The 18,528-nt window shown below is 41.7% G+C and overlaps 1 protein-coding gene across 1 annotated transcript in view; it reads left to right on the top strand.

Annotated features, from left to right (window-relative positions):
• The window catches only part of LOC110286947 (fibronectin type III domain containing protein 3C1), a 61,846-nt gene that overhangs the window by 13,033 nt on the left and 30,285 nt on the right, over positions 1–18,528 (top strand). The window lies entirely within an intron of this gene.

Raw genomic sequence — 18,528 nt, 5'->3', positions numbered from 1 at the left:
GATGTTCTCTATGGAATCTTCTGCACCTGAGATTCTCTCTTCCATCTCTTGTATTCTGTTGCTGATGCTCGCATCTATGGTTCCAGATTTCTTTCCTAGGGTTTCTATCTCCAGCGTTGCCTCACTTTGGGTTTTCTTCATTGTGTCTACCTCCCTTTTTAGGTCTTGGATGGTTTTTTTCAATTCCATCACCTGTTTGGTGGTGTTTTCCTGCAATTCATTAAGAGATTTTTGTGCTTCCTCTTTAAGGTCTTCTACCTGTTTAGCATCGTTCTCCTGTATTTCTTTAAGTGAGTTATTAAAGTCCCAAGGTGTGTCGGTGCTGGAAGGGACTTGTGCCCTGGTCAGGCCGGGTTTTCTGCCTCCTCTTCTCTTTTAAAAAGATGCAAGCATATATATCTTTACTTCATGTATGTACATAATGTACTGTGATTATAGCTCCATTGCTCTCTCTTGCTGCCCTCCCTCTGATGACACTCTTCCTTTTCTCCTCTAGTCTCTCTTCTCCTTTCATGGGTATCGTTGCTTGGTTTTGGTGATCCATTGAGTTTAATTAGGGTTACTTGCATGAGCATGGGTGAAGGGTTTTGTATAGAAGTGTGTATCTTAGGAGTGGCTATACTGCAGAAGAAAATGTCTACCTCTACCAACCACCACTAACTGCCAATAATTCTTCAGGAAGGTGTGGGAACTTGTGAGCCCTCTCCCCTCTAGAAAGAGTTAACTATCTATAAATCTTCTATTTTTTAAACATTCTGTTAAAAGGTAAATCTCTTATTAATTACCAATCTAAAGCAACAAAACTATATATACATTATATAAATATGTATCATATACACACAATGGGTGTTTAATTGATCAGTTTTAGACTGCTTTATAGATAGGGCCTTTAGGCAGCTCATTTATTTACATTTCCAACAAATATTTCTTTAATATCTAGCATGCACCATCATTGCAGTGTATACCTAGTAATAATAATGTCCAAGAGAGAGGACACACATATAAAGTATTATGTATAGTAATTTCACTATACTATTATAGTATTTTAATTATGCATACATATTTTATTATGTATAAAACAGAAATAATCTCAATTTTAAATAGTCAATAATAAAGTTATTGCTTTATGTCCATAGACTTACTAAAGTAAGATGATTTTTTTGTTTTATGCTAACTGTTCTATATTATAAGGTGAGTTTGATCTATTGTTGGGCCTGGAATGACAGTAACAAGCCAGAGGCTCAGTAAATGTGCTTACCAGGTCAAAATAGGCAGAAAATATTGATTAAATCTGCAGAACTAGAGACATGGTGGGCATTTAGTGACAGAGACAATCACCCCCTGAAGGGGAATGGGGTTCCTTTATACAGTTAAGGAAAGTTACTTAGTCTTCCTTCATGTGCCATTTGCATAGGTCTATATTTGGATACATAAGCAAGCTTATTAATATTTTGTTAAGTAGTAAATATTATAGCACAAGTTGTTGGGATTTTGGTCATATGGAATAAGGCAGCATGGATCCTTAAGATTTATTAGACTTTAAAACAAGACATAGTCATACATCTTTAGTCCTAGCACTCAGGAGGCAGAGGTAAGAGGATCTCTGTGAATTTGAGGCTAAACTGGTCTACATAGTTCTAGAACAGCCAGGGTTACATAGAGAGACCCTATCTCCAAAAAAACTATTATTAGGCTTTTAATATTTGTAGAAGACCTTACAAGGCACTGTGGTCAGGCTGCACATAGTGAGGGGCTGATGGTTAAAATGTGGGGATTTTTCTTTTATTTTTAGCCTTTTTATCTCTAAATTTGCTCCCTGACAAAGTAGTAAGATCAAGTCATTGGCAAGGTGCAAATATCATCATCTGGCACTTCTGCAGTGCTCAGACGGATTGTCAAAGGGACCTATTGATGTTGCTGATATATTGTAGTGTTTGAAGACCATGGGCAAAATATAGAAGGCTTAAGCATTTTGGAGGGAAAGAATAAATGACTATCTCAAGAGGTTGAAGGCCTAACTGTAACATCAACTTGGAGACTGTAAAGTCCTTGATGGAGGAAGACAGGCACTGATGTCAATGGTAATGGTAATGGCCCTACAACAGGGCCATGGGAATTTAATGACTTTTAATATGAAAAACATCAGTCATACCAAATGGTTAAGTGAAAGAGAGAGAGAGAGAGAGAGAGAGAGAGAGAGAGAGAGAGAGAGAGAGAGAGACTATGTCTGTGAGTGAGCCCAGGAGATGAAAGCCAATCAGTCCCATGAGTCCTTCCATAGGAGCCATCCCTCACTCTCCATTTGATGAGATGCCTGTTCTTTAAGTCTTATGACTACACCTTGTACTATCCCTGCTTAATTAGCATATACATGATATTTCTGTCCAAGGGCCAGGCAGGTACTCTTTGGACTACTATAAACAATTCTACCAGTTTAATTTTCCAAATGAAGCCTTAGGAGAATTAAACTGGACCTGAAGGGATTTCCAGGGTCACCTAAATATAGTCTACTCCCAAAGACTATTTTGGCCAACAAGTATAATAAGCATAAGAAGCCAATGGTACCTATATTCTGGTACCTATATTTGCCATAATAGCTTATCCTACTAAGAAGAGTATCAGATGAAAAGCCTCTGAGTCAAGAGATTACAAAAGAAGGCACAGAGAGGAGATGGTTGAAAGGAGCAACCTGGATATCAAGAGCACTAGTACAGGTATCAAATAAATTAGTGAGAACATAACAAGAGAACTTCGTTCTACATAGGAAGGAGGATGCTGAGGAATACACTTGGTGATAATTAGATAGAAAAGTAAGTGATTAGGACATTTTAAAAGGAGGAAGCTGATGCATGAAAGAAATTGTGGCAAGCCAAGGCCATTCCAAGAAAGAGCTGAAGCTAAGGGATTTCATGTTGAAATAATTAGACTATTATAGTTTTCTAATCCTAGTAGAATTGGGGGAGATCAATTTGGACTCACTATTGGTCATTATCGGAGAGAGGAAATATGAAAAGCTTTCTGAGAAGAGGCAGAATCTTATCAAAGAGACAGACTGCAGTGACTAGGGGCTAGTTTGATGGAATTGGGAGTTTAATTTAGAAGTGTTTAAGAACACATGCCTGTGAGTGTTGAAGGTTGCCTTGGATTGGGGGTATTTGAGAAAGGTATTTTCTTCTTGGTTTTTTGTTTTTTTTTTTTTTTGTCCTATCTAACAGGAAAATGAAGTCACATGATAAAATAATGCCCAGAGGAATGGACTTTTCCCTGTGGTCCTAACAAAAATGGAAGTCTGGCTTAAAAAGACAATCTGGAGAATAAAGGGATGTGGAAGAGACATCTGTGTTTCTATTCATCCACATGAGTGTTGGAAGTTGTCCTACATGATAGAGATTCCATTAGAAGTATATATGGAGAGAGACTGGGTTCATTTAAATGGAGTGGCTGGGTAAAACATGATAGTCTGGTTAGGAGTTGTAGTCAGACAAAGCCAGAAATCCTTTACAAGAGTTGAGTTGTTTTATTAGAGGAGTTCATGGACCTTTTGGAAAAGATGATAAGGGAAAATGGCTGTAGGATGTAGGAATAGGAAGGAGAGGACAATGAAAGTCACAATGGTTAAAAGTGTCACCATGGGATAATTTTAGGTAAGAAATATAATAATAATGGTTGTGAAGATGTGAAGAAGCCCTCTGTACTATATAGGAACACAGAGAGGGGTGAAGCTGGAGGAAGTGATTCAAAGGAAGTGATAACTTCAGTCCAAGAATCAGTTAAGAAACCTCCCTAAGGACCACAAGATGGTTCTGCATGAAAAAGTTCTTACCATGCAAACCTGTAAACCTGAATTTAATTTCCAGAGATCAAGAATAAGGAGAGAACTGACTCCTGACATTGTTCTCTGGCCTCTACCCATGAATGCCTGCACTCACTCACACATGCACATATAATACATACACATACATACATACATACATACATCTCTCTAAAGGAAATTTTTGAGTATGAGTTCCCTAAACTGTTATAAAAAGAATATCAAGGGAATATGAGGAAAGAGCTTGTAAAATTAGAACATTTTTTTAAAAAGCAAGAAAGAGAACTAGCTACTCATTGGGATCTAGGGCACTTTAAGACTCTGTTTCACCTTGAGTCTTACTGTAAGAGAAGTCTGATCTCTAAGAGGTTCATGGAAGCAGGCCTTTTGAGCTAGGGGTGGGCACAAGATTCACACTGGACAGATGAAGCCATGTGAAATAGGTTTTATAGATTGGCTGTTTTGGAGACCTGAGTAACACTTGGCAAAATCTGATCCAAACAACTTCAAGAGGTCTTTTAAAATGTGAGGGAGTCTTTAAGATAAACTCAATCTCCTGCATTTGTGGAAAATGACCATCACTTTTGTGTAGTTAGTGAAAATTAGTTTATTTCATGACCTTGCAAATATGAGCATTAGTCTAGAATGGCAGATTTGCCAATTAAGCACAGAAAACAGTCTTTATAAGCCTAACATAAGCCTCTTCCTCCCTTTCCTCGTTGACTGAGTAATTAGGAGGATGGAGTATTGCATTTCTCTAGCCACTTTAGCACTTGTCTTTTACTCAGCAAATATCATGTGTGGGTTTATCTCTACACTTTACATTCTCTTTATTTTAAAAACGGATCATGTACATGATCTTGCTGCATTTCTAGCTCTATGGCTAATTGTTTTCTATTTTTTGTTTTTTGTTTTTTTCGAGACAGGGTTTCTCTGTATAGCCCTGGCTGTCCTGGAACTCACTCTGTAGACAAGGCTGGCCTCGAACTCAGAAACCCACCTGCCTCTGCCTCCCAAGTGCTGGGATTAAAGGCATGTGCCCCCACGCCCAGTGGGGTTATTTTCTATTTTAAACGTGTAGTTTGGGTGTGTGTGGTAGCTTAGCAAGTGTGGGTTAGGGGGCATGGATAGCCAGACTAACAGACTCCAGCAGGGATCCAGTGTTCTTTGTTTATCTATATTTGAACCTATTCTGGCTCAAGGTAGTTTCGAAAATTGACTTTTTTCCTTATTTCTTATAGGCTAATATGAGGAGATAATACCCTAAAAGTGAGTTCAGGTTTGGTAGTGAGGGATAGTCTTGATCATCTGTCCTAGTGGTATACAGAAATAGGTAATGAGCCTCTAGACCACCAGGTCTGCCTCAAGACTTTGGAGGGGCTGGGGTGTCGACACCATTTAAGGGACTTGCTGGTTCTATCTGATCCCCAGTGGAGAATCCTTGAGATTTTTAAGGATCTAGTGTGGCCTGTGAATCATCATGCTCTAGGCTTAATTGAGAAATCTTCCCAACAAAGAGAGCCATGAGTGCTGATGCCTGAGGGAAGGCCCCTGGCTTCAAAAGATAACCATCTGGGCACTGAGCCGCCCAAAGCCTTTGTTGAAACTTCCACTGCTACTCCCTTTTGCTCATATACATACAAAGAAAAAATTTATTAAGACCTTACAGAGCTAATGCTAGGTAGGAGGTAAATCTGCTTTAGGAGATCTAGGGTTCATATCATTTCAGGGGTCCAATCTAATGGCTCTTCCTCTGTTTCCCCTAAGTCTTCATAGACAAGTTTAGCTATCAAGTCAAACTGGGAAACCCAGATCATGTAAAATTCCACCCTTCCTAAAAAGTTTCTTAGCAGGTTTCAGCTGGAGTATCATAGGTGAAACAAGATTGTTGCAGTGCTGTTAGTGTAAGTCCCAGTAAGTTGACCTTTTTTTTTTTTTTTTTTTTTTTTTTTTTTGGGGGGAGATCTGGGCCTTTGAACAAAAAGATCTTATAGCCACATGAAGACAATTTTTGAAAAGTTAGAACAGTATTTTGTTCTGAAGTGGATTTACTGAGTTACAGATTAATATTCACATACTGAAGGAGGCTACTCCTAGGGAGAAATTTAAGACAGGAAAGGTCTCTGTACAGATAGAGTTTAAACATCAGGAAAGATAAGGCTATCCTGAAATGTCTAAGATAAGACTACTGAGTAACTTGGGTGAAAGGGGTCCTACCATTATGACATAAACAGGAGCTGAGAGTTTGGGTAGACAGGAATACAAAAGAAAGCATCTTTAAAGTCTAACACTGAGAACCAGAAGATATTAGAGGATGTCTGTTCTAAGAGAGTTAAGGATCAGAAACAATGGCATAGATCAGAACTTCATTTATAGTCCTCAAATCTTAGGCTGTTCTGTGGTACAGCCAAACAGGGATGTCACATGGAGAGTTGCAGGGATATAGTAGCCCAGAATTTATCAATGAAAGACTAAGTTTTTTCCTGACTTAAGGCATGAAAGGATATTGGAACATTCTGGATAAGCCGTTGGGATCCTTAGGGACAACTGTGATAGAAGTAGCTGTTAGGGAATATCCAAAAATGGAGATATCCCATTTCAGGAGAAAATTCTTGTATGATGTAAGCATCTACTTTGGAGAATATATAGAGGACCTTTGAGGCCCTAGACAGCAACATATCACTCCAGAATAGGCGATACAGTACTAAGAAAGCCATAGAGTCTCTGGAACCTTAAGTGGATCTAAAGTTTAAACATTGATGTCTGCCTAGGAGGGGAATGGATCAGCTAGGTTGGACCAGAAAAGAATGAGTGAAAAGCTGTTTGTCTGAGACCAAGGTGCCAGAGACGAGAAGGTGGTCAAGACACAAACTTTCACTTTCTTGTTGATAACTGTTTTCATCCCTACCAGTTCAAGAACTGCTAAAGGCTCATCTATAGAAATGGAGAATACAAAAGTCTGTAGAGCCTTGGGGTTTGTCTAAGTTACTATTGCTGTGAGGTGACGCCATGACCATGGCAACTTATGAAAGAAATTTAATTTAATTCACAGCTTGCTTACATTTTCAAAGAGTGAATCTATGACCATCAGGGTGGGAAGCATGGCAACAAGTAGACAAACATAGTGGAGCAGTCGCTGGAAGCTTACATCTTATCCAAGAATTGGAAGAAGAGAAGAGAGACTAGACCTGGCTTAGGCTTTTGAAACCTCAAAGCCCAACCCGAGAGATATTCCTCTTTCAAAAAGGTCACAGCTACTCCAAGACCACACTTCCTAATTCTCCCTAACAGTCCACCATCTGAGAACCAAACATTCAAATATATGAGCCTATGGGGCCATTCTTATTCAAACCACCACAAGGCCTTATAAGTCTTTAGGGAGAGTGGTACCTATTTCCTTACTGGGAACAAAATGTAAGAATAAAAGGAAGACAATGAGGCAAACCCACAGTGGTAGGGAGAAGTCTGTTTCTTAAATAAACCTGAGAAAGGAAGAGAGCAAAGTTTGTTTACAGGCTAGAATTTTTATTGGAGCTGAAGAAGGAACTGAGGTCAGGTTGTGCCAGGTAGTAATCATGTATAAACTAGGATGTGCAGGAATGATATTAGTGGTGTTGATTTGAGGAAATTGACTATGGAAAGTTGTAACTGCTGGCCACCGGAAGGCTGTTGCAGCTGGAATGTAAGCACAGGAAGAAGGGGTATTCACGATGGAATGTGGTTTATAGTGAGGAAGGGAGTAGAGTGGAGTGCCCTCCCAAGTCCTATTCTTGAACTCTTGATTTTTACTTTATGGTTACAAAAGAAGATGGGGCAGCATTGGCTCTCTTTGCTCAGAAGAACATGAGGCTTAGAAGTGAAGGGTCTGCCAAATAAGGATACCTTTGACTTGTTCTTGAGAGATTGCACAAGAGTTTGTGACTCTGAAGGTTGCTAGGGAGAGGATCATCTGCATATCCAGGTGTATCTTGACAGAGGTCAAGATCTGGACTCCAATGAGTAAATAAGAAGAGAAGACTAATATTATAGGTTACAGGAAGGTTTCCTATAAGTCTTCACATGGCACACACAGGTCTGGGAGCCACAAATTCAGAAGATTCCAGTGGTGGGTGCTAGGAAGGGGAAAGATCAGAACAGGCTATCTGGAAGAGCTTCCATGGATATCCTCATTTGGAGTTAGAGTGAACGTGCCAGAGGAAGATGGAGTGTCCAAGGGCTGGGGGGTGCATAACAATCTAAAGGGGACACTTCCAAGGTTAAGTTGTGAAGGTACTGTACTAGATTTTAGAAACTCAAATAGCAGATGGAAATGGAGGTGGAGAGGGAAAGAGGAGGTCAAAGGGTAGAAAAAGAAGGACAGGAAGAAGGGAAGTCAGGACAGTGGCCTCTTCCCGAGCAGCTGAAGGATCAGGATTAGCTAACTGATTACTTAAAGGTGCACAGTTCAGTTAGTCTAAGCAGTTCACCAGACTGAAAAGAAGGAGGTGTGTTGGTGTGGTAGATGGGGAAGGTGTGGTTAACTTGCAGTTGCATACAAAGGACTGAAGGCTGCCAAGAGGTATGGAGAAAATAAATACAAGGGATGCAAAGGGTGACTTGGCAGCCAGGCAAAGGGCCTTTTGGTTTGGCCTCCTAAAGAGATGTTGAAGGGTTGTAAGCCAGTAAGAAGTCTCTGGAAATTAGTTATAGTGACCTGACTGTACAAGTCTTTGCCTCAATGCCAGTCATCCCATGCACATAGTTGATTTCAAGTATTCTAGTAGGTGTGGTGCAGTTCCCCTGTCAAAGAAAGCCAGACAGATATGGAGCAGGAAACCTGATCTGCTACCAGGTACAGGTAAACATAGTCACAAAATGAGGAGAACATGGAGGAGTTGTGGGATTTCATGAGATACATGGAGAGTAAGACAGTCTGGTTGAGGTATGGAAGTAATGATCCCTTTCTGACAGAGAGAGAGAAGGAGAGAGAATTAAGGGGAGGAACATGTTGGGAAGTACTTCAGACAGCATGCCATAAGCTCTCCTTGTCTTCTGCGATGCAGCTGACACACATCAGACTACTATTTTGGTGAGATATCAGTAGGATTCCTGAAATAGGGCTCCTGAACTGGGCCTCCTTAAACAGCTCCTCTGGTTGAGCAGAGCTGTTCTGCCTCTGTGATGGAGTAAGAAAGGATCAAGAAGTGATGTATACAGAGGAAAGAGACAATGGGCACATCCTGGCCCTAGAATGCTAGGGCAGCCCAAAGAGAGATCATTCCATTCCCCAGGGTGACAAAGTCTTTGTCTGTGAGATGTTCTTGGCAGTGAATGGTAGCATCCCCTATAGTCAATATGAATGCTTCACAGAGGAGAGGGAAAAGACTGTCATTGATGATGGTGTTGGCCTTTGGTATAAGGAAACCACCATTATCTCCAAATCTAGAAGATGGAGTGAATCATGCTATAGGTAGGTAGTTATAGAGAGCCACGATAGATGATCACTGCAGTGTTCCAGGCTGAGGATTGGACCCTGCAAGTGCAATGAGCTCTGCCTGCTTAAGAAGGAGGAAGTTTGCCTCTTCTACTCATTGAAAATGGAAGCAGTTGAGATTTTTATGCTATACCTCAACAATGGGAATCAAACCAGTGGGGGGGGGGGTCTTTGAGGGATCTACCCTCAATCAAACAATCCAGGGTCCCAGGAATGGGGCTAGAATTGAGCTGGTGGGAAACCTTAAGGGAGTCATCTACTGTCTCTAAGTAATGGTGAAATGTGTGTTTGTGTCACAAGAAGGGTGTTGTCTGTAGCTGGGAGCAGAGCGTCATGGATACTGAAGGGAACAACTGTCCAGAGGCTGCAGGGTAGAGAAAAATGATGTGACAAGACGGAGGCAAAAGGATGAAATAGAGGAGAGGACAGGAAAAAACAACTTAGTAAAGGACAGATTGAAGGCAATGATGAAGTGCAGGAACAGTCATTGCCTGAAGTTAGAGACATAGGCGTCAGCTCAGATATTTGCATCAGTTCCTTTAGACAAAGGCAGTTAGTCTAGAATGCCTAAGGCCTGATTGCAAGCACTGAAGATGTAAAGGTGGAAACATTAGAATAGGTTGGGGAGACAAAGAGCAGGAGTTCTAGGAAGAGCCAGCTTCGGGACTATAAAGACTTTATGTATTTCTAGTGTGGAAACCAAGTGATCATTGACATCACCATTTAATGTAGTATAAAAGGGTTCTGAGATGAGAGCAATGTTGAGGACACAACTTGCAATAGGTTATGAGATTTAAAATGAAAGAAGATCCTTCTTGGCATTAGGAAATGGATTGGCCTAATGTCCTCCTTCCAGGAAGCAAGAATTGAGTGTGGTATGGGGGTTACTGTCAGGCCTAGATATATGATCTGGTTTGGATCAACTAAGCCTTGCTTCTACACACTTGATATCTAATGTTGCCTAGGAACTTGAAGAAGATATGAGATTCAGGAGACAATTTGTCAGGAAGAAAGCATAAGAACATGTGTTCTATGTCTTAGAGAAGGGACTTTGGAAGAGTTTGTCCAAAGTACTGAATAGTTAGAATCCCTGAGAGAGGACAGTCAAGGTAAGGTGTTGGTAGAAATTTGAGTCATGAATCAGGTAAGAAGGTCACAGGACTTGAGGTGGAAAGTAGTGGTGAAGAAAGAACCATTGAGGTCCAAGACTGTGAAGTAATGACCAGGGTAGGTTGAGAATGGAGGACCTAAGAGTTGAGGACTACTTGGTGGAAGGGTTCACTCTTAGAAGAAACCCTTTGGTTTCTAGACTGATGGATGGGCATATTTTGGAGTAAGATCTCACAAATGGAACTAACAGAAACAATGAAATGAAAGATGATGGAGTTGATACCCATAACCCTGAGGAGGAGAATGGGTATTAGGCTATCAAAATATATTTAGAAGGGTTATTGAGGGAGCTGTGTGCAATTGATGCTATTGGGCAATACTAGACAACTTTGTTTCATACAATGGGGACACCCTAGGAGTTGCAGTGAAAGTCAAGGAATGAATGAGCTTCTCTGTCAGCTGCAGCCTAGCAAAAGAGGATAATTTGATAGAATTCGAGCTTATGGAGTAAATCCCTCCCTAGTAAGCAAAAGGGACAGGAGGGTAAAAAAAAAGGAGTTCTGTGGATAAAGTCCTGGAAGGAGAGGGTGAATAGGGGTGTGGTATATGGAATCTTAGGTTTTCCTTTTATGACAGCAAAAGGTAAGGAAACTCCTGTAGTTGTTCCCTGGTGATCAGTTAGAACAGAATTAGTCAATTGCACCAGTATCCAAAAGAAAGGGCATGGTCTTGTCATATATGATCATAGCTACCCTATGTTGTGTGGACTTAGTGTTAAAGGCACAGAGGATCTTGGATACCTTTATTCCTCATTTGATAGCATCAATACAGAAGAAAGATGCTTAAGAGGACATTTGTGACTATTTTAGGTAGAGGACTCCAGTCTGTGAATGTTCCACCCTAGCTGTGACAGCCCATATTCTAGGGCCCTTGGTGACTAAAAACTAGGCATAGTTTGGTGGGTAGCCTCAGGTTTAGACAAATCTTTGCCCATTGTCAGAAGTATTACAACAAAACTTGGTACCAGTAGATCAGAAGTATAGTGACAGAATTCCTTAGAAGCCTCTTGGTTTGGATCTTTTATGGCCAAGACAACCATGTGATATTTAATCTGTAACTTGTAAAATTAATGACTTTTTAAAGCTTAAATTGCATCCACTGTATTGTTAAAGACATGAAAGTTCAAGTTAAATAGGTCCCTTTCTGGGATCTGTGGACCCTCCTCAAGGCATTGGAACTTTCATTTTAATGGCTGTGGCTAAATGAGAAATGAACCAAAAGTGGAAAACAGTTTTCAGGAAGCTTGGGATTAAGATTGACAAATTTAGAAAGTCCAGGTTAATCCAACTGAAAGGGGACTGAGTTCTCAATTAGAGCCTGTGTTACTTCCCTAAGCCGCTAAATGGTTTATCTACCACCTTATGAGTCCAATGGGCAATGCCAGCTGAAATACTGGAGAAAATGTGGTTGAGTCATTGGTGACCACAATCTCTCATTCAATTAGTGTTCTCTCTAGGAAGAGTCATGGCTATCTTCAAGTGATCATCAGCTGCTTGACGAACAAGACTGTCAGAATGGTCCTCAGCCCCTTCAGAAATGTTCTTTCTCATTCAGGGTTAAAGAGGAATAAAGGATAATGTAGTAACCCAGTCAGGTCAGGGCAAATAGTTGGGTCATGTGGAAAAACTGTCTATGGTCATGGTCAGTAGGATCCATAGAAAAGGAAAACTACATGGCCTCTATTCAGACCAAGTGGGACTTGGAAAAGGAAACTGGATTTGAGATAGTTCGTAGAGTCTGGCAACCTCATTTATGGAGAAAATGGTCCTAGACAGCATGAAATGGGGAGAGATCACAGGGTGGGAATCATGTAACAGATGAAATGTTAATGATGATGGGTTGAATCATAGGGCCATGGAAGCAGGAGTGTGATGAGAGCAAAAAGAGTGGAGGGTCAGGGAGCTGGACCCGAGGAGGCAAACAATGCCTGTTTTCTGGTGGCAAGCTCTCCTCAGAAGGAGAGGAAGTAAAATTCCTGAGGTGAGTGATTCTATAAGGCTTACACTAGAAAAGAGGTTACTGGAAGGGGGTTGCTGGGGACTTTTTGAAATGATCAGAATCGTCTTATGGGTTAAAGGAGATAGTGTTAATGGTTAAATTAGGATGTGTTGAAACAGTATATTCAGGTAAAGTCTGGCTTCAGGAAATTGAAACTGCTTCATGAAATGGAATTCCCTTCAAAGCAAGATGATCATGAATCCTGTCACTCAACTCAAACTCATACTTCAGTAGGAAGACAGGGCAACATAGTCTCTAAATGGAACTTCCTGCCAGGGAGGGGAGAAAGCTCTAGGAAGAATGGGTCTAAAGGACAAGGGCAGCTCTAAGGTGTTCTTGTGACTTCACTAGGAGAAACTACAGTAATCCTGTGAGGCAAAACTTCTAAAGAAGTTAGTAAGCAAGTAAAGGAGAGGAGTCCCAAGGAAAGCAAGACGAAAGGGGCAACCAAAGAAAACAGCTAGGACAATGAAGATTCCAACTATGAGCTGCTGTCCTGCAAAACAGCAATGGCTCTATCCCTTAACCTCTGTAATCAATCTCTACCAAAGTTGACTTATTGATAAGGTAGACTTGATCATTCATAACTGCACATATTTGCCAGTAAGTGGTCTCCAGGAGACCAAGATACTATATGACAAACAGCAGCTAGGGAACAGATCTGGTCATGGACTGCCAGGAGCTGATGTACAACATCATATCCTGTAAAACAAGTATTGAGACTTTCTAATACTTGTTTGGAAGTCCATGTGCCCACTTCTGACAGATCCCCAAGATTGGTAGAAGGAAGATCATCTTCACAGACCAGTGTGTCCTGACAGAAGGCAAGTTCTGGATTGGGATTTGTGCGTCAGTAGGAAAAAGTTAGAATGTGGAAGAGAGGAAGGTAAGAGGACACTCTTATCTGATAAAAGGAAGAGATGTGGATGCCTGGGAACTGCTAATACAAAAGATTCCAGTGCTATATGACAAGCACACAAGTAGAAAGGTTAAAGCAGGATATCTGGAAGAGCTTCCATGAGTGTCTGCATTTGGTGCTAAGAATGAGTGAGCCAAAGGGAGGTGGAGTGTCCAAAGGCTGGGGCTGTGACAAGGTGCATAGGGTGGCATGACAATCTGATGGAGACACCTCCAAGGTTAAGTTGAAAATACTTGATTTAAAGAACAGGATTTCAGGGAAATCATGAGTATGAATTCAATAGCAGGGGAGATGTAATTGGGGGGAGGAAGGGATAGCAAAGTAATTAATGGTGGGAAAAGTAAGACACAAGGAAGGGATCAGAAAGCCAATCACTTCCCTGGAAATCAGTAGGTCTGATTTTGATTTCTGAGTTGGGGCAAGAGTGGTTAGGGTAAGGTGGCAACGATCAGATTATAAGCTACAGAAGTTACATAGGTTGCCTTGGTAGGCCAGAAAGAGGCCTTTATATCATAGCCAGTGATGAGATACTAAGGAGGTTATAGGTAGGTATGTGATCTTTGGAAACAATTATGGTGGCCTGCTTGCAGAAATCTTTGCCTCCATTCCAGACATCCCCATGTGTGTATACAGATCCAGTGGTGTCTGGTCAGGCAGGGTGCAGTCCCACTTCTGGAGCAAGCCAGGCATCAATGGGCTTCAGGAAAGCTTTGTCAGGTATTGAGGCAAGGGTAGTCAGACCTAACAGGAGGAGTGGACAGAATCATTGAAGCTCTTCTGGAGATTGGTAGTGAGTGGGGTGCTCTGGTTTAGCTATCAGATAAGGACTCAGACCCTGTCTGAGAGGGAGGGAATCAAGAAAGAGTGGTAACAGGTTTAGGTGGAAGACTATGGGTATGCATTCATCCATATTCTCTATGATGCAGATGAGGCACAACAAGGTAGGTCCTGTGCAGGTGGGAGAGTATTTAGTAACTAATGTGTTCATGTCTCCTGGGCCAAAGGAGAAGTAGTAGTACCAGTGGGAACAACCTTGAAGTTTGGATGTGGGAGGATCCTTCTTTTAAGAGGAGCTTGTGCAGGCCCTCACATGTGGGCTTTAGAGGGTTCACTGAAGTGAGAATCAAATCAAGATTTCAAAGTAGGAAGAGCAAGGAATAGTCTATTGTGTCATAGATGGAAAAGGGATCCTGGAAATTAGCAAAGGATAGTAGAAGGGTCTGAATAACTAAAATAGAGATGTATTTGATGAAGCAGGATGGTGATTTGATGGGTTCCAATTGAAAGGATGTGTGGGCAAAAGTGAAGGCCTATACATTAACTCAGGAGGGCAGGGAATGAGAGGGTTATAAGAAACCTCAGGAAGTTTGAGGAATGCTTGGGTCAAGAAAGAAATCCAGTCCATATTTAGCTGGAGGGAGGAGCAGGCTAGACAGTTCTGAAGATCCATTCACTCTCTCTCCTTTCCCATAGGACCAGCTAAGAGAAGAATGTACAAACGTCTGTAAATGTTTAGGGTACTACTGATCCATTGAGATGTTTGATAAACAAATTCAGAGCCATTGTCAAATTGAATGGGGGGCATTAGAAATGACATCTCTTGGTAGCCTTGAGGCCACAATGGAGACACATTTGCTAGAAATGGGGAAATCCTCTACCCAACCTGTGAAAGTGTCAACCACAGCTACTACCAGGAAGTACTTGGTGCATCTTATGGGAGGATGGCATGAGTTGCACAATAAGTAGATGAGTCATGAATGGTGGGTGCCTAATACTAGCTAGAAGAGAGACCATTGACAAATGTTACATTGTTTACAGAGATCCCGTAAGCATATTTTCATAAGAGCTGGCAGAGATGAGCTTGTGTAGTAAGAACAGGTCAGAGGGGAAAGGAGTTGGCCTGGAAAGTAGGAATGGCTAAGGAAAAGCTAGGAGGTGAGGAAGAGACTAGTAGGTTGTTAAAATACTACTAAAGTACTCAAAGGTTGGCCTTGGTGTATCTGAGGTGTTCTGCTGATATGAGAAGATAAATTTGAAAGGAAGAGAAGCTATGTAAAACAGTCAGAGGGAATAGATAGTGGGACACATCATGGCCCTTGGCCAGCTAATAGGGTCAGGGGTTAGGCAATCATGTTCCCAAAGTGGAGCCTTCTGGTAATGGGGCGGCTTCAAGGACACACAGCAGAAGTTTCCTGTTCATAAGGAGAAGTCCTTTGAAGTAAGGAAACACTACTCTGTCCAAGTGTGGGACTTGGAATGAATGATGTCATAGGAATTTTAAAGTGAGCATAGATGCTAGCTGTCCTATTTCTAGCTAGATATAGAGCCTCTACCTGCACCTCGTCCACATTGGACAATGATCTCTGCATGCTTAAAAAAATAGTCATCTGAAAAGGAAGGGGACTTGCCTCAGCCATCTACTGGGCTAAGCAATCAAAATCATCATGGTAGCATTCTAAGATTGTTATCAAGCAAGATGGATATGAGGGTTCCTGGAAAACTCCCATCAGTGAACCTATCCAGATGTCCAGGAATGGGAAGTGCCACAAAACCATACAGTCCTATCCATTATCTTATAATAATTATGAAATATTTGGGCCCCAAGAAAGATATTACATGAATTTGTATAGAAAGAAGTGTTGTTAGGGTTGAGTGGATTCCAGGGCTGAAGAGAAACTGGACATTGGGGAAGGGAAGTGTGACAAGATTGGGAACAAAAGGAGGAAGTGGAGAACAGTGCAGAGGGGCTGATCATATTGCACAGAGGTGGGGAACAAAGCACAGGTTGAAGGAGAATAACTTTGAAGGGTCTTGGGATGACCAGAATGGTAGTTTCTAGAACTTTAAGGCATAAGGGGCCAGCTCTGATATACAGTTAAATTTGTTTTAAGAAGTGGGCAACAGGTCAGAGTGAGTCTCCTAGTGGTTGGACTAGATGGACTAAGGCCTAGTTATGAGCACTACAGAGGTAATGGTAGGGAAGAGTCAGGAAGTACTGGGAGCCGAAGGGCATGATATTCTGAGGGTCTGTTTCAGGGTTATAAAACCATGCTGTGTGTCTGAACTGGAAAACAGATGACTATGACATTATGTTCGAATGTATCATAAGTATCATAAGAACGTTGGGAGACAATAGCAATACTGGAGAAGTACAACTGTCAGTAGCCACTGTGGCATAAAGCTGAAGGGCATCTCTCTGTCTTAGGAAAGGGAATTGGATCTAGTATATTGGGAGAAGAATGGTGTGAGAGAGGGGGATATTTGGAAGGAGGAAAATGGACAGTCAGAGGGAAAGACAGGAGAGAAGAAACAAGACAACCTGACTGCAACTGAAGAACATTCCAGAAATGATAGGCACTGTGTCCAAATCCCTGCTGAGACCCTGCCAGGTAAGTTGCTGGGAGAAGTTCTAGTCAGGGTCAGTCCAAGTGAAAAGATTGCAGAAAAAGTCCAAGATTTGGCTGGAGCATAATGGTGAACAAGGCAACTTTTGGGTCCAAGATTAAAAATGGAGGTGATGTTTGGGGGATCTGAGAGAAAATAGTAGACAGTTGGGGGATTCATGGATGGACAGCAAGTAGGAGACTATCATCCTGTCAAAAATCTAGAAAAAGGTGGGAGGAACATTGGGCTTTCGAATAGTAAAGATGGGCATGTTGTCAGTGGTAACAGAGTTTGTGGGCATGGGGATATTCACAAGGAGGTGAGAAGCTATGGGTTTGAGTCCCTGCTGTCCAGCAGGGGAAAATAGGTGCTGCAGAATTGAGATATATCAAGGATGTCTGAGGAAAATGAGCACCAATTAATGGTGTCAGGCAATTGTTGAGTGGCTTTGTGTCCTATAAAATCAGGATGACATTAGAGACAGGAACAAGTTAGAGGAATGGGAGCAGGAGTCCCTTCATGTGCCACTAGAAGAGGAGGATAAGTTAAAAACAATTTCACTGCTAAGAGAGACCTATGGTATATGCAAGTTTATGTAGCAAGTCCCTTCCTAGTAAAGAAAGCAAAAGGACACTGGAGTGTGATGAGGAATGAGTGCAAGAGAGTTATGTTATAGAAGACACAAATGAATGGGGGAGGATATTTGGAAACCTGGGTTGGACATTCATGCCAGTAATAGGAAGTGTGCTCTTAGGAAGGCAGTACAGAGGAGGTGGACAACACAAGTACTCTCTACTTTGTTACCTTGGGGCTGTGCCCAATGAGCAAGTCACCAGCCTCAACAGCAACAGGTTAGGCACCAGGTGGTTGATGGTTTAGGAGGGGGATCAATAGCAGCTCCAAAGGTGGAACCAACAATGGGAAGAGGAGTGATCTCTTTCAGGAAAAGCCAACAAGGGGGTGGAAATCTTGTAAAGAGGGAGCTTCTTACCACCTTCTGGCTCTAATCAAGGTTCCTGAGAATTTGCCAGGTCACATATGCTATTAACACTACAGAGAGATATTCAATTTATATTAGCACTAGGACATTTGCTGGGTCAGATTTTATCCTGAGACCCACCTTTTAGACAAAGGGCACCTTAAGAGAGATGTTGCAGGTATTGGGGGTAAATTGTAAACTCATGGTGGTTAGGAGATCCCAGAGTATTCTGAAGACCCCTGACCTGTGTCCCTGTCAGGATGTCAGTCAACTGTGGGACACTTCCAGGGGAAGACAGAAAAGGAAATGTCAGGCATCCCAGTAACAACTTCTTGAACTCTCCATAGAGGAAGTAACCAAGGAACAGATTTCCTAGTCACCTTGGGAGAGAACCAGAGAGAAAAGAATCACTGAACATTTCCAAGAACAAAACAAGAAGCCTTCACAATGCCAGAGCTGCTACAGAAGGGAATGGGAGAGAAAATGGTGGAGAGAGCTGAGGAGGAGAGGGAGTAGAGGAGAAGAGAGGAGAAAAAGGAGAGAAATGAGAGAACAAGTGGGAGAGGAGAGAAGAAATAGGTGAGAGTAAAAGAGAGAAGTGAGAGATAAAAAGAGTGATCCAGTCCAATGGTTCACCTAGTACATAGAGTGTGTTGGAGAAGGGATACATTCTGAAGGGTTTGGGGTGTCATGACCAGGTTCCCATACTTCTACAAAATGTATAATCATTTCTGCAGGGCATTAGACTTCCCTTGTAGTCATGGGTGAGATCCAGCCTCAGCACACTGACCAGT

This window comes from Mus caroli, chromosome X, assembly GCF_900094665.2.
Source record: "Mus caroli chromosome X, CAROLI_EIJ_v1.1, whole genome shotgun sequence".
Classification (NCBI taxonomy): Eukaryota; Metazoa; Chordata; class Mammalia; order Rodentia; family Muridae; genus Mus; species Mus caroli.
The sequence above is the reverse complement of the archived record's forward strand: the minus strand, read 5'-3'. Positions and strand labels throughout refer to the sequence as shown.